This window comes from Erinaceus europaeus, chromosome 9, assembly GCF_950295315.1.
Source record: "Erinaceus europaeus chromosome 9, mEriEur2.1, whole genome shotgun sequence".
Lineage (NCBI taxonomy): Eukaryota > Metazoa > Chordata > Mammalia > Eulipotyphla > Erinaceidae > Erinaceus > Erinaceus europaeus.
Genome location: NC_080170.1, coordinates 121,072,945 through 121,085,378, shown reverse-complemented (window position 1 = coordinate 121,085,378; position 12,434 = coordinate 121,072,945). Strand labels below are relative to the sequence as shown.

At 48.1% G+C, this 12,434-nt stretch overlaps 1 protein-coding gene and 1 long non-coding RNA gene across 3 annotated transcripts in view; one reads left to right on the top strand and one right to left on the bottom strand.

Moving 5' to 3' along the window:
- RCAN1 (regulator of calcineurin 1) overlaps positions 1 to 12,434 on the top strand; it is a 121,617-nt gene that overhangs the window by 83,085 nt on the left and 26,098 nt on the right. The window lies entirely within an intron of this gene.
- Positions 9,965 to 11,278, bottom strand: LOC132540266 (uncharacterized). Its single transcript, XR_009551472.1, has 3 exons — positions 10,974 to 11,278; positions 10,424 to 10,803; positions 9,965 to 10,078 (listed from the first exon to the last, which is right to left on the bottom strand). It is a non-coding gene; the product is annotated as an uncharacterized LOC132540266 (long non-coding RNA).

Here is a 12,434-nt window from a genome sequence, read left to right as displayed (position 1 = left end):
TCCTCCAGCTGCTCTCCCTAGTTCTGGAAGGTGGCCTCTCTCAAGGTCAGACTCTCCATCCATTTCCTGTAGCTGCTGTAACAGAATCACCACACGGCTAGCGGCTGAAGGCGACGCAGGTGTATTATCTTACTGTTCCCGAGGTCAGGATTCCATGTGCAAAGCCAAGTGTTTGCAGGACTTGGCCCTTCACAGGGAGAAATGGACTTCCTTGTCCTTTGTCTGGCTTCTAGAGGCTGTGAAAGGCTCCTTCATGGCCTCTACATAACTTCTTTTTTAAATTACCTTTTACTCTTTCTCTATCCCTTCCCCTTTTCTTCCTTCCCCTCCCCTCCCTTCCCTTCTCCTTTCCTTTCCTTTTTACTAGAGCTCTGCTCAGCTCTGGCTGATGGCAGTGCTAGGGACTGAACCTGGGACCTTGGAGCCTCAGGCATGAAAGTCTTTTGTAGAGCCATTATGTGATCACCCCAGCTGGATAACTTCTGCTTCCAGCTTCTTTGTGTCTCCACTTCTTTAGCTCTGCCGCTCCCCGCAACGATGAGGGAGGGCCCTGTGGCCACAGAGGACCCCTCCAGACAACCCCGGGCTCAGCTCAGCTCCCCGCTAAAGGCCCCTAACAGTCACTTCTGCAAAGTGCCTTCTGCCACACGAGATTCCCCAGCTTCAAGGATCTGGACAGGGGTGTCCTCGAGAGACACCTGTCTTCAACCATCTTGGGATCTGAGGACCCATACTGACTGTCATGGGTGCCCAGAACAGACACTTGAACAGAAGTAGCTTTGGGCCAGTTAGTGTCCCGAGCACAAGAGAGGGAGGCCGTCTTCTCCATTCGCAGAGAAGAAGCACGCGGGAGCAACTGGGACTTAGAACGTGGCCAAGCCCACACAGCTAAGAAACAGTGATGCTGGGCTGGTGGAATAGCTCACCTGGGCAGTGCACTACTTTGTGGTGTACACAAAGGTCTGGGTTCGAGCCTGGTCCCCGCTGCGTTGAAGGATGTTCTAGGGTTATGATCTCCTTTCTCTTTTTATTTACTTAGTTATTTATTTAGTTTGTCATGATCACCAGAGTCATCACGGGGGTGGGGGTTGGGGGTGCAGAGTCGGTGCCAGCACTTTAAATCCACTGCTCTTTCCTTTGCTTCTTTCTACTTTATTGGCCAGGACAGAGAGACAGTCAGAGGGGAGGGGGCTATAGAGAAGGAGAGAGAAGGACAGGCACCTGCAGACCTGCTTCTGCTCACGAAGCGTCCCCCCTGCAGGTGAGGCGCAGGGGCAGGGGTTCGAACCCAGGTCCTGGAACATGCTAATAGATGTGCTCTACTGGGTGAGCCTCATCCTGGCCCACCTCCCTCTCTCTCTCTCTCTCTCTCCCTCTCTTCCTCTCTCTCCCTCCCTCTCTCTCTCCCTGTCTCCCTCTCTCTCCCTCCATCTCTCTCTCTCCCTCTCTTCCTCTCCCTCTCTCTCCTTTCCTCTCTCTCTCTCCCTCTCTCTCCCTTCCTCTCTTCCTCTCTCTCTCCCTTCCTCTCTCTCTCCTTTCCTCTCTCTCTCTCCCTCTCTCTCCCTTCCTCCCTCTCTCTCTCCCTTCCTCTCTCTCTCCCTTCCTCTCTCCCTCTCTCTCCCTTCCTCCCTCTCTCTCTCTCCCTTCCTATCTCTCTCCCTTCCTCTCTCTCCCTCTCTCTCCCTTCCTCCCTCTCTCTCTCTCCCTTCCTCTCTCTCTCCTTTCCTCTCTCTCCCTCTCTCTCCCTTCCTCTCTCTCTTCCTTTCTCTCTCCCTTCCTCTCTCTCTCTCTCTCTCCCTTCCTCTCTCCCCCCCCCAACTTAAAGATATTGTCAGGTTTCAAACCCAGGTGGCTTAGTTCCAGCGCTCTCTCCCTCCCTCTCTCACTTCCCTCCTCTCTCTAACATATACAGAATAAAGGCCAGACTCACCATCCCCACCTCAGCCCCACATGTGTCCCTCCTCTGACTCCCACCATCCTTCTTGGAGTTCTGTCCATCTCACCTCTGGGGGCGGGGAGGACGTCCCGTCTCCGTGGTCTCTTCTCCTGTGCCGCCCACACCTCATTAGTACCAAAACTTCGTCCCTCTCCTCTATCCATCTCTGAAATTCAGCTCCAGTTACTGTCGCCAAGAAGCAGAGTCACCCAAAGGTTGGCGGCTAAAAGCAGGAGTTACATGCCCAGTTCTTAATCAGTGGAGATGGCAGGAACGAGCGGGTCTCTTGTAGTCTTGGAAGCTCATGCTTTTTAAAAATTTGCAATTGAAGTATGACTGCACTGGGATATTATATATGGCTGGGGTATACTAGAGAGGCCATGAGTCATCAGAGAAATTGTCCTGAATCTTCCACCTTTCAGGGGGCCAGGCAGTGGCACACCTAGTTAAGCGCACATAGTTGTAAGCACAAGGGCCTGCTCAAGACCTGGCTCCCCAAATGCAGGGAGATGCTTCACACGTGATGAAGCAAGTCTGCAGGTGTCTGTCTCTCTCCCTCTCTGTCCCCCCTCCTCTCTCAATCTCTCTCTATCCTATCCAATAAAAAGGGGGAAAAAATGGCCTCCAGGAACAGTGGATTCATAGTGCCAGCACCGAGCTCCAGAAATAACCCTGGAGGGAAAAAAAAAAATCTATCTTTCTTGGACATCTGTGCAGCTTAAAGGTCAGAGCTAGACAGGTCTGTTTCAATGAAAAGGCTGCACTCTCCCCCCCCCCCAAAACAAACAAACAAACAAACAAAAAACCTTCTGACTCTGTGATGGAGCAGGAAGGAGCACAGCAACCCAAAATAGGACCTTCATCAACTGTCGGGGAGACCCAGAGAGCAGCTAATCCCCGATCCCTGACCACCCCCCAGGCCCTAGGAGGGCAGGTTCACCAGACAGACAGAAAAACAAGATAAAAGCAACCTGCTTGCCTCGAGATGTAGTTAACGTCAGCACAGGAGACAGACCGTCTGACTCACTCCGCTCTGCGGAACTCCTAAACACGTTTACTGTAACCTCCCCTCACGTCGACAACAGCGTGTGCAGTCTCCCCACCAGGGTCCCAAGCCTTGGACCAGTTTCCCCAGAGCAAGCTGTCCCTGGGTTCGAGTCTCTCCTGGGCTCAGCAAGTCTTCAGTTTGAATGTGTAGTCCACACCCGCCTCCAGCCTCACTGTGCTGTTTTGTCCAGAAGCTCCTTTTTGTTTCCTCCAGTTCATCTGCTTGTCTGGTTTCTCTGTACACGACACATGAGTGACACGTGCATTTATCTCTAGTCTCTTTTTTTTATTTTTTGCCTCTGGGATTATTGCTGGGGCATGGTGCTAGACTAAAAGTCCACTGCTCCTGGTGGCCATTTTTTTCCATTTTATTGGAGAGAAATTGAGAGAGGAGGGGGAGACAGAGAGGGAGAAAGAAAGATGGACACCTGCAGACCTGCTTCACTGCTTGGGAAGTGACTCCCCTGCAGGTAGAGAGCTGGGGGCTCGAACCCAGATCTTTGCATGGGTCCTTGTGCTTAGCACTATATGTACTTAACCGAGTGTGCCACTGCCCAGCCCCCTGCTTATCTTTTCTCCACCTGGTTTATGTCACTAAGGGCCACATACCCTCCAGGCCCATCTACGTCGTTGCAAATAGCAGAACCATTTCTTCATAGCTGCGTAATATTCCATCGCTGTCATCAGCCACGCATGCTGTGTTTGGCAGTCGCCAACAATGCAGCCGTACACATGGGAGTGTCTCTCTCTGTTTGAATGGGTGTTTGGAAAGTCTGTTCTTAACCCTGTAAACAGTCAGCACAAGAATTATATCGATGCAGGGGCTTGGAAAATATGTTTTGCCTGCAGGTAGCCAGCTCCCTAGCCTCCAGCCACTGAAGGGTCCTCTTGTCTGGAGTTTTTTTTTTTCCCCACTGGAACTGACCAACTGCCTGGAGGCTTTAACCTACAAATGCTCCAGGAGGTCTTCTCGCTGTGGCTCTGCTGTGGTCTTCAGTACCAGCAGGGAGGGAGAGGTTCAGTCGGTGACATTCCAGCCTGGGGAGTTGCAGAGGGCAGGGCTATGCCCCGGATCAATAGGTGTGTAAGAAAGGAGGCAAGAAAGACTAGATGCAGGACAGGGCCATGATGGGAATATGACCCTTTGGCTTCAAGGAGGCATTGTACTGAGGTCCCTTGCAATGCCAGAGTGGGCGACTTCTCCAAAGAGCAAACATTAGCCTCTCTCTCCCTCTCTCTCCCTCTCTCTCTCTCTCTCTCTCTCTCACCTTTATTTTATTTTTTTTTAGATAGAAATAGCCAGAAATCGAGAGGGAAGGGGATGATAGAGGACAGCCACAGACACCTGCAGCCCTGCCTCACCACTCACAAAGCTTTCCCTCTTGCAGGTGGGGATCGGGGCTCAAACCTGGGTCCTTGAGCATTGGAATATGTGCATTCAACTAGGGGCGCCACTACTCAGCCCTCCTCTCTCATTGTCTCTGCACCCACCCTCTCTCCCTCCCTTCCTCCCTTTTTCTCTCCCCTCTCTCCATTGGATAGAAACAGAGAAATCGAGAGGGGAGAGACATCTGTAGATCTGCTTCACTGCTTATGAAGCTTCCTCCCTGCAGGCGGGGAGCAGGTCTGTGAGCACAGGAACATGTATGCTGTGCCAGGCGCACCACCACCAGGCCCCAGTGGCTGTTCTGTAGTGAGACCTGATCACATGGGTGTGGAACTTGGCACCCATGCTGGAGTGAGGGTGCAGGACAGAATCAGGTGCGTGTCTGTCTCCAGGGGTGGTCCAGCCCCTACTCTGGTGAGAATAACTCGGTCAACACAGCTGATTGCTTCGGCATTTCAGCCAATAAAGATGGTTGTCAGAGACTATTATTAAAGAGAAGAAAGGAATTGGGTTCAAGCCCCTGGCCCCCACCTACAAAAGGGAAGCTTCACAAGCAGTACTGCAGATCTCTCTCTCTCTATCTCTCTCTCTCTCCCTCTCCTCAATTTCTCTCTGTCCTACCAATAAAAAGAATTTTAATATGAAGAACAAACGAGATAAATATGAGCAGTGAGATCCCTGTTTTGAAAGATGTTTAGGTAAGAAATTGAATTATTATTATTATTTGCCTCCAGGGTTATTGCTGGGGCTCGGTGCCTGCACCATGAATCCACTGCTCCTGGAGGCCTTCCCCCCCCTTTTGTTGCCCTTGTTGTTGTATCCTTGTTGTAGTTATTATTGTTGTTGTTGATGTCGTTCGTTGTTGGATAGGACAGAGAGAAATGGAGAGAGGAGGGGAAGACAGAGAGGGGGAGAGAAAGATAGACACCTGCAGACCTGCTTCACCGCCTGTGAAGTGACTCCCCTTGCAGGTGGGGAGCTGGGGGCTCAAACGGGGATCCTTGCGCTGGTCCTTGTGCTTTGCACCACCTGTGCTCAACCCCTTGCGCTACTGCCCAATTCCCAGAAATTGAATTCTTTCAATGATTGGCGCTCCAGAACATTAGTGGATTTAAAACACCAGGCTTGGGAATCAGGTGGAGTGAATTCTGTGAAAAGAGATTCAGGGTCATGAGCTCAGACCATTCCGGAAAAACAAAAACAAAACAAAAAAAAACATGGGAGGATGGGAGTAATAGGCTTCTCTCCAACTCACTTTTAACCTTATGCTATGAATTTGTCAGCCAGGATTTTGTGAACCTTGTCATCTATATAATGACACATAATGGGCGGGAGGGGAAAGAGAAAAAATATTTTTATTATGATATAAGTCATAACTATTCATTGTGGAAATCCTAGGAATTCCAGAGAAAGAAGAAGGAAAAAGAAGGAAACATTGCAATATTTAAAAAAAAAATTAATATGTTTTTAAAAACTTTTTATTATCTTTATTTGTTGGCTAGAAACAGCCAGGAATCGAGAGGTTATGGGGAGGCAGAGAAAGATAGTGGGGACAGAGTGCTTGAACCCTGGTCCTTGTGAATGGTAACCTGTACTCAACCAGGTGTGCCACCATCTGTCTCCACCAGCAGTATTCTTTAGTACTACTACACAGAGGTTTTTCCTTTTCACCAGAATAGAGCACATAGTTTTTCACAGCAATAATCATGACCCTGTAACCTGCTTTTGTCCCTCTTAAGAACATGCTGTGATCTTTTTTTTTTTTTTTTTTTTGAGAGAGAGAGAGAGAGTAAAAGAGACCACAGCATGAAAGTCTCACCCAATGCCATAGAAACTGGGCTCAAACCTGGTTCAGGCACATGGCAAAGCAGCACACTACCCAAGCAAGCAAGCAAGCTATTTCACTACCCTGTGGGTCTTTTTAGGTTCTTAGTTTTCCCCACTTCAGTGCCAGCAGCTCTGTAGACTAGTGAATGGACTCAACAAATGTGCTAACTGGTCGTTGATCAAATGTTTATGTTGCTTCTTTCTTTCTCTCTCTTTTTCCTTCCTTCCATCCATCCTTCCTTCCTTCTTCTTTCTTTTCCTCTATTTATTTCTTTTTTTTGTCTTTCTCTCAGTCTTTTTATTTCCCTCCTTCCCTTCCTTCCTCTCCCTTTCCTTCCTTCCTTCCTTCCTTCTTCCTTCCTTCCTTCCTTCCTCTGAAACCTATAACTTAGGTTGTTTCTTGTATGCTATTTTCATAAACACTATCATAGAGGTGTCTTTGCATCTAAATGTTTGCCCCCTGGCATGAGAATTTCCTTAGAATAATTTTTCAGTAGCAAAATTGTCAAATCACTAGCTAGATTTTTTTTTCCTTGACCAGGTTTATAGTGAAATGTTTAAATTGCTCAGTTTAGTAATTACATTACCTATTCCTTTTGAAGTCCCTTCCATGGATAGGTGAGTTAATGATTTGCAGTGGGATCAACATTATTTTCATGGTGTTGAGTTGAAAGTCTGTCATAACTGTGAGGGATTTCAGATGATTAACTCAGGGTAAATCTTGGATCTTGAGTCTGGTTGGTTCCTTGACCTTAGGGGTGGTTGGCTGCTTGACCTTGGATCTTATTGGTTCTTTAACCTTGGATCTTATTGGTTCTTTAACCTTGGATCTTATTGGTTCTTTAACCTTGGATCTTATTGGTTCTTTAACCTTGGATCTTGTTGGTTTTTGACCTTGAATCTTGTTGGTACTTTGACCTTGGGATCTTATTGGTTCTTTGACCTCGGATTTTGTTGGATTTTTGACTTTGTATCTTATTGATTTCTTTACTTTAGATTTGGGTGAGTCAGGATGGCTGAGTGGTCTAAGGCACCAGACTCACTACTTTAAACCTGGTTGGATCTTACTGGTTTCTTGAGCTTGGCTATGGTTGTCATTTTAAGAGTGGGAGAGAACATTCTGTCAGTGACCAGGAAGTCACCCTTGAAAATGTGATGGACCAGTGAATGAATCCTCACCACCCCCCACCCCCACCCCACACAAAAAGGGGAAGCTTTGTGGGGGAGAGAAAGCCATGCTCTCTAAATTCATTTGTAGAACATGCTGAGCCATAGTTTTGGCTGGGAAAGCTGCTCTGCTCTTTCTATCCCTCCTGCTCACTGTGCCTGGCTCAGAGCAGGTGACTAAAACTATTTCTGATGACTTAGTAACTAAGACACAAGCCCCAGACTCCAATGCCTTTGGGGTTGAAAGTGATGAGACTACAGGTGTCGAGAAAACAATGACTTGGTCATATCCACAGGCTGTGAATTGCCAACATCTTCTCCTTCTCCCTCCTCCTCTCCCTCCCCTCCCCCTCTCCCTCCCCCCTACCCTCTTCCCAAAGAAGCCAGAAAAGCTTTTCCTATGTGAAGCCATCTGATTCCCCCCTTTTATTGCCCTTGTTTTATTATTATTATTATTGATGTCATCGTTGTTGAATAGGACAGAGAGAAATGGAGAGAGGAGGGGAAGACAGAGTGGGAGAGAAAGACAGACACCTGCAGACCTGCTTCACCACCTGTGAAGTGACTCCTCTGCAGGTGGGGAGCTGGGGGCTTGAACTGGGATCCTCCCACCGGTCCTTGTGCTTCGTGCCACCTGTGCTTAACCCGCTGCACTACCGCCCGACCCCTAAGCCATCTGATTTTTAAACTGTGCACACTTAACTTTCTTCTGAGCAGCTGTGGGAGTGGGCAGGGGTGGTACAGCCAGTTGACAGCCAGTAAACACCCCTTATCTGGGGGTCAGGTGGTGGTGCACCAGGCTAAGCGCAAATAGCACTAAGTGCAAGGACCCGAACAAGGATGCCTCTGTCTCCCTTCCTCTCTGCATTTCTCTCCGTCCTATCCAATAAAACGGAAAAAAAAAAAAAAAAAGGCCGCCAGGAGCAGTGGATTCGTAATGCAGGCACTGAGTCCCGGTGATAACCCTGGAGACGAGAGGGGTGGGGGTGGGTGGCTCCCCTGATCCTTCCAGACCAGATGGGAAGAGGAGCTCTCACTCATGTCAGGTTTGGGTCACAAAGGATGCACGCCCCACCTCTCAGGTGCTGAAGAGTGGTGCCCACATTTTTTGACTGAGGAGGGCTGGCACAACTGTTCCCTTTCTGATAACTTGTCAGCATCCAGGCATGTTATGGTGGACTCTTGAAGGATGTCTGGAAGCATCGCTTTACTCCAGTGACAAGGACAGGGTGAAAGACATGCTCATGTGACTTATTAGTAGGCTTATACTAAACCTTAGAGAAGGCGGTGGCCTGGCTGGCAGCTTCTCCACTGCAGGAATGGAAGCTGGGTCTCAGGCTGGGATGGAAAGAATGGCTCCTGAGTTCTCGAGCCAGATGAACACACAGACTCCAGGTCAGCAAAACTATTGAAGGCTGTGTGCCTTTAAAGAGTCTCGGATTGGTGGCCTGCTGGTAGCACACCTGGTTGAGCACACATACTACCATGCACAAGGCCCTGGGTTTAAGCCCCTGACACCCTGCCTGCAAGGAGAAGCTCCACAAACAGTGAAGGAGGTGTCTTTCTCCCTCTTTATCCTCTCTCTCTCTCTCTCTCTTTATTCTCAATTTCTCTCTCTCTATTCAGAATCACTTGTTTTTAAAAGAAGTTTTTAAAAATTCGCAGATTTAAAAATAGTGATTTAAGACTGATTAACAGGATTGTAAGATAACAAGGGTGTAATTCCACATAGTTTCCACCACCAGAGTTCCATATCCCACACCCTCCTTTGGAAACTTCCTTATTCTTTGTCCCCCTCTGGGAGTCTGGACCAGAATTCTTTATGGGGTGCAGAAGGTGGAAAGCCTAGCTTCTGTCATTGCTTCTCCACTGGACATGGGTATTGACAGGTCTATCCTTTTTAATAGAGGTTCCATGTGATCTAGCTCTGCTATGTTTGGCCATTTACCCAGGAAAACAAATTACAGTAACACTAGCTCAAACAGAGATCTGTTCTGTTCATTATTTACAATAGCCCAAGAACAAGGAACTACCCAGGGGCCTGTGCATCGAATGATGATTGAAAAACATGCTACAGTAATTTACATGATGGAATACTATGCAGCTATAAAGAGAGATGGAACGCTGTCTTTAGGGGGCTACGGCTACTGAAATAAGCCAGGCACAGAAAGACAAACGCCATGCGATTTTACCTGTATGCAGTGGATAGCACAGAGAAACCTAAACTAAATAAAGCAGAAATGACTTTTGGGAATGTGTGTACAGCCAGGCAGTGGTGCACGCTATGAAACACACATAGTACTACACGGGAGAACCTGTCTGCTGCATAGTGATCGGGTTCGAGCCCCAGCTCCCCACCTGCATGGGAAAGGCACACTTCATAAGCGGTGAAGCAGGTCTGCAGGTATCTTTCTCTGTCTCTCTGTCTTCCTTTCCACTCTCAATTTCTCTTTGTCTTATTGGGGAAAAAAATGGGGGAAAAGGAAGGAAGGAAGGAAGGAAGGAAGGAAGGAAGGAAGGAAGGAAGGAAGGAAGGGAGGGAGGGAGGACAAAAAGAAAGAGCTGCCAGGAGCAGAGAAATAAAGATGGGGGGAGAAGAAAGGAAGGGAGGGGAGAAGACAGCAAGCCACTAGGAGCAGTGGGTCGGCAGTGCAGGCACCAAGTTCCAGTGACGGCCTTCCCCATGCTCTTTTTCCTTTTCTCTCACATTTTCACTTTTGTTGTTAAAATTCGGAGGCTCTAGCTGGCCGGGCTAGCTTCACGGGCGGGTAACAGAGACGACCAGAGATATACGGCTGGGCAGGGAAGCTGTATTTCTTTATTCAGGAACAACGATTCATAAACTAACCCAAACTAATCACCAAACAGAACTCTGCTGCCTCTTTCCCCCCCGCGGTGGCGCCATGCACTCTCGAACTCTGCAACTCTCCAACTCTGGAACTCTGGAACTCTCTCGGGGTTCCTAGGGGCGGGGCCAAGCGGCCTGCGAAACTAGCAGGACTGATCCAATTCTCTTGGCGGGGGAGAGCTAGGACAACCCAATGTAAAGCATACAACACATTTTCATCTTCTTTTTTTATTTTTATTTATGAAAAGGAAACACTGACAAAAACCATAGATAAGAGGGGTACAACTCCACACAATTCCCACTACCACAACTCTGTATTGCCATCCCCTCCCCTGATAGCTTTCCTATTCTTTATCCCTCTGGGAGTATGGACCCAAGGTCATTGTGGGATGCAGAAGGTGGAAGGTCTGGCTTCTGTAATTGCTTCCCCACTGAACATGTGCATTGACAGGTGGATCCATACTGCCAGCCTGCCTCTCTCTTTCCCTAGTGGGGTAGGGATATGGGGAAATGGGGCTCCAGGACACATTGGTGGGGTTGTCTGCCCATAGGAATCTGGTTGGCATCATGGTAGCATCTGGAACCTGGTGGCTGAAAAAAAAAGTTAACATAAAGCCAAACAAGTTGCTGACTAATCATGAACCTAAAGACTGGAATATTGCAGATGAAGATTTGGGGGTTCCCGTTTTGAAGATAGCTAGTCAGCCTATTGTAGTTATATTCCAAAGGGCCCATTTCCATCTTCGATTGAAGTCACTCACCAGGGATCAGCAGGGCATCTGCACTGTCTCCAGCAATGCACCAGGTTCCCTGGGAGAAGGTTCTAGAGTGAAATCCCCCATGGCAGGCATCAGTCACACAGCCACCCCAACCAGGGTTCAGCTGTGGAAGTTCTTATCCAACACGGCAGTCCCACGAGGCTTTTCTTGTTGGCACTGACACCAAAAAGCCGTTCTTCAACTTTGATTGTTAAGCAAATTTACTTGCTTCAAGAAGAATCAGTCTCAGGTTAGAAAGACAACCAAGTCCCCAGGCCTGAGGAAGGCACTCAGCACCGCCCTCCCCTCCCCTGCCCTCCCCTGCCCTGCCCTGCCAGAGAATGACATCACAGCAGATGTTAGAATCAGTCAGTAGAGCCAGGTGGGTCTGCTAAGGGATTCAAGAAGAGAGCAAGGAACAAATGATTCATCTGGGTGGTTTTAGCCCTGTCACTGCCACAGGAGTGTTCCTGCCCTTAATCCCGGCCTGCTGGTCTGCAAGTCACCAAAGCCTAGTCGTGACTTGCCTGTGGTTATTTCATATCTACTTGGAGTCTCACAAAAGGAGATTCATTCAGGTGGTGGCACGCATCTGGTTAAGCACACATGATACAATGTGCAAGGACCAGGGTTCGAGCCCCACCCCCCGCCCGTTCCCACTTGCAAGGGGAAAGCTTCATGAGTAGTGAAGCAGGGCTGCAGGTATCTCTCTGTCTCTCTCCCTCTCTATCACCTCCTTTCTTCTCGATTTCTGGCTGTCTGTATCCAATTAATAAGTAGAGATAGTAATGATTTAAAAAATACTTGGTAAACAGTCAAGTACAACATATAAGGATATTTACAAAAAAGGGAAGGAGAGTTTGAGGGAAGGAGAGTTTGAGGTCCCAAGGAAGCAAGAATGAGCGGCCTACACTTGGGAGTGTAGCAGATGCCATGGAATCTACCCTGGATTGTGACCTATCCCTGGGTATAAATTTGTTTATTTATTATTGATTAAATAATGATCCATAAGACTGTAAGATAAGAGGGGTATAACCCCACATGATTCCCACCACTAGAGTTCCGTGTCCCATCCCCTCCATTAGAAGCTTCCCTAGTCTTTATCCCTCTGGGAGCATGGACCCAGGATCATTATGGGGAGCAGAAGGTGAGAGTTCTGACTTCTGTCATTGCTTCTCTGCTGGACATGGGTGTGGCAGGTGGATCCATACTCCCAGCCTATTTCTTTCTTTTGCAAATTTAATTAAATTTAATTATAAAATAAAAAATAGAAAATATCAACAAAACCATAGAATAAGAGGGGTAAAATTCCACACATTTCCCACCACCAGAGTTCTATATCCCATTCCCATCCATGATAGCTTTCCTATTCTTTATCTCTCTGGGAGTATGGACCCAGGGTCATTATGGGGTGCAGAAGGTGGAAGGTCTGGCTTCTATAATTGCTTCTCTTCTGGACATGGG